Genomic DNA, 4247 nt, shown 5'->3' with positions numbered 1-4247 from the left:
TTCCTGTGAACATCTCTGGTTGTCTGTCTCATTTGAAAGCTTCTAACTGCAGGGAATTGAGCGAGCAGGGAGCTATATTTCTCCCTCTTTGCTTCTGCTGATGGTATTTGCTCTGCAGCTGATTCAGGTACCGATTTTAGAGCTACTAAAGTGCTAGATCGCCCGTGCTACCTCTCAAGGCTGCTCGAGGCTTTCTAAGGCATTGAAATACAAGCGCTAGCCGGTATAAAGCTGAAAAGATACCTTCCACAATTTTCTGCATGACATGGCAGCCAATCTTTTTCTTTTAGTTCTTGAGGGCTTTATTTTTCTCTTTTTTAATTATTTTAAATCATCTTCAATAATAATTTTGATAATTTGACAATGCACTAGATTAAAAATTACACCCCTCAATTAAAAAACTCTTTTGTAAAACTTGGTCTTACCATCATAGCATACCAATACAAATAATATCAAAGTTTTAGGAGACTCCCTTCTGAAGGGAACAGAAGGCACCATATGCAGATGAGACCCACTCCTTAAGGAAGTCTGCTGCCTCCCAGGTTAAAGATTTGAAGAGAAAGCTTCCTACCCAGTACAGCCCTCTGTGGATACTAAAAAGCTAGCAGAGAGATTTTCTAGCTTTCTGCAGATGCCTGTTAAAGTCTCCTTTCTCACGCAAACTAGCTGGGAAAAGGTTTGAGGATTTGTAAATTATTTCACAGGTGCAGGCTGTTTGTGTCTTTGTTTTCCACACTGGGAAAAATATTTTGGAAATGGGTGTCAGAGCATTCCGCCAATCACTCTGGGAGGCGGATGGTCAAGCACCCAATGATGTTATGCCACTCTCTTGGCCATTGAACCCGAACCTGGACTTGCGTCGTTCTTCACCATTCTTGATACAACAGTGACAGCCCTCAGATTATTATCCAGTATTGATTTTTCAGGTAGGCAGCAATGAGGTTGCAACAAGAAGTCTGAGGGCAATCAAGAGAGACTTCAGGGCATTGGGACGACTGGTTAAGGGATCAGGGGCACAAGTAGTGTTTTCCTCTATCCTTCTAGTCACAAGGAATGATGAAGGACGAATCAGGAAGAGCCAGCAACTCAATATCTGGCACCTACTGTGGTGTCACTGACAGAACTTTGGGGTTCTTGATCATGGGTCAGTCTATACAACACCAGGCCTGCCGGGTTCACCTGTCTCAAAGGGAGAAATGGATCTTTGCACAGGAGTTAGCAGGGCTCATTGAAAGAGCTTTAAACTATATTTGAAGGAGGAAAGGGATAAAACCAAGCTCGCTACAGATAAGCTGGGGGAAGAGGTGAGGGGGAGGCATGTGACTGAGGGGTGTGCTAGCGAGGTTCTTTGCTCTGCCACCTCAATGGAGGTAGGGAATGGAGATCCATGTGGCAGCAAAGACACAGGGGTTATTGATTTATCAGAAACTATGGAAGTGCCTGAAAAGAATCACATAGGAATGAGGGCTTCTCCCCTTAAAAAGATGGCCAGATCAATAGCCCAGCTGAAGTGCATCTACATCAATGCATGTAGCATGGACAACAAGCAGGAGGAGCAACAAACATTGCACAGCTGGAAAACACTATTATATAGTTGCCATCGTGGAGACATGGTGGTGTAGAGAAATGGCTGGGTGAACAGGGACATGTATACGTGCACAATCCAAGCTATATTAGTGAACTGTCCTTGACTAAGGAAGAAGGAGAAGATCAATGCTGATGTGGCAAGTCTACAGGATGTTGGGGAGGGGGATGCTGACCACAGAAAGAGGAAGACTTGTGTTAGTCGCGGGCATATTAATCTGTAACCAATCGCTTGCTATTAAAGGCCACGTGAACAGTAGCTGTAACCCAATAGTATGGACCTTGCTTATGTGTGCTTGGGGAATTAGGGTATAACTATGGGTCTGACAATAGAATAAACGGAGTTCCATCATATCTTTGTGAGAAGCATGGTTCATCCTGGCAGATCTCTGGCTATTTGGTGGGATGACTCACACAACTGGAATGCTGCAATGGATGGCTATAAACTCTTCAGAAGGGACTGGCAAGGCAAGAGAGGCAGCAGGGTAGCCCCTGTATGGTAGGGAGTGTTTTGACTGTCTAGAGCTTGCCAGTGGGGATAAAAGGGTCAAGTGTTTATGGGTAAGGATCAGGGGGAAGGCCAACAAGGCAGATACCCTGGTGGGAGTTTGTTACAGACCACTCAACCAGGACAAGGAGGCAGATGAAATATTCTATAAGCAGCTGGGAGAAGCCTCACGTTCTCATGGGGGATTTCAACTTACCGGATGTCTGGTGGAAATACAACACATCAAAGAGAAAACAGTTCAGGAGGTTCCTGGAGTGCGCAGAACATAACTTCCTGACACAGTGAGAGCCAACTAGGGAACTGCCACCTTGGACTTCCAAAGGACAGACTTTAGCCTGTTTAAGGACCCAGTTGACAGAGTCCCTTGGGAGGAAGCCTTGAAGGGCAAAGGGGTCCAGGAAACGGTTACTGACCTGCTATGCCACTTAAATACTCACAAGTCTATGGGGCCAAATGGGATCCACCCAAGAGTACTGAGGGAACTGGCAGAAGGGCTCACCAAGTCACCTGCAATCATTTACCAGCAGTCCTGGTTAACCAGGGAGGTCTCAGGTGACTGGAGGTGAGCAAATATGATGCCCATCTACAAGGTTGGCCAAAAGGAGGATCTGGGGAACAACAGGCCTGTCAGCCTGACCTCAATGCCAGGGAAGGTCATAGAGCAGATCATCTTGAGTGCCATCATTCAACACATACAGGACAATCAGGGGATCGGTCCCAGCCAGCATGGGTTTAGGAAAGGCAGGTCCTGCTTGACCAACCTGATTTCCTTCTATGACCAGGTGACCCACCTAGTGGATGAGGGAAAGGCTGGGGATGTGGTCTATCAGCTTCAGTAAAGCCTTTGACACGGTCTCCCACAGCATCCTCCTGCAGAAGCTGCAGGCTATGGTTTGGATGGGAATACTCTTTGCTAGGTAAAAATCTGGCTGGATGGCCAGGCCCAGAGAGCGGTGGTGAACAGTGCTACATCCAGCTGGGGCCAGTCGCTAGTGGGGTTCCCCAGGGCTCAGTATTGGGGCCAGTTCTGTTTAATATCTTTATCGATGATCTTGATGAGGGGATTGAGTGCACCCTCAGTAAGTTTGCAGACAACACCAAATTGAGCTGGAAAAAGAGGTTGTAACCAGGTAGGGGGTTGATCTGTTCTCTCAAGCAACAAGTGAAAGAACGAGAGGAAACAGCCTCAAGTTGTGCCAGGGGAGGCTTAGACTGGATATTAGGAAAAAGGGTTATCAAGCATTGGAACAGGCTGCCCAGGAAAGTGGTGGAGTCACCACCCCTGGAGGGATTTAAAGACATGTAGATGTGACACTTAGGGACACAGTTTAGTGGTGGGCTTGGCAGTGTTAGGTTTACAGTTGAACTTGATCTTAAAAGGTCTTTTCCAACTTAAATGAATCCATGATTCTAAGAAAGTTGTTCAGCATGGTTAAGACCAACACTGAGTTTTAGTATTTCTTCAGAATTTCAAAACTGAACTTCAAAGTGTAACTGAGGAAAGCAAAGTTCAGTCCCACACATACTCATGACTAAATTAGCACAATATCAAAGGACATCTGTATAACCAGTTTTCCCTAATATACACTTACCTAGTGTAAACAGGACAGTTAGATTTCACTCAAGTTAAAAAAATAAATAAAATTGCTTGCCTTCATTCAGGTTTTCCCAGATGCAATGCTGCAGTAACTTCATCTATACAAAAGTGTGACAACAGTGTTATGAATTTTATTATCTTAAATTACTATCATCTTATGGAGGACTCAAGGATTAAATTGCAATGAAAACATTACACTGTATATGACTACTTTGTTAAATTTCCTTTGAACTTGAGGTATCTCTTGTAATCTGCACAGAAGATGCTACAAGGGATGTTCCAGGGCTCAAAATCACATACTAGAGCATATTTTCTAGAATTTCTTCTAATAGATGTCATGTTTTATCACAGATATCAAATTCTTCTATACTGAGCAACTTCTGAAATGAATATCTCACTTCCTTATTTATCACTTTATCACCAAATCTCTCAATTCTAACACTTCATTATTTCTGCTATTAACCTAAGATAAAACAAGAGCATCAAGAAAACTGGATGAAAAATATAAATTAATTCTCACTGCTGCCAAATTAATAAATCTTATTTTCTCTTATTGTT

The sequence above is a fragment of the Corvus brachyrhynchos genome, unplaced genomic scaffold, assembly GCF_000691975.1.
Source record: "Corvus brachyrhynchos isolate BGI_N302 unplaced genomic scaffold, ASM69197v1 scaffold524, whole genome shotgun sequence".
Taxonomy (NCBI): domain Eukaryota; kingdom Metazoa; phylum Chordata; class Aves; order Passeriformes; family Corvidae; genus Corvus; species Corvus brachyrhynchos.
The sequence above is the reverse complement of the archived record's forward strand: the minus strand, read 5'-3'. Positions refer to the sequence as shown.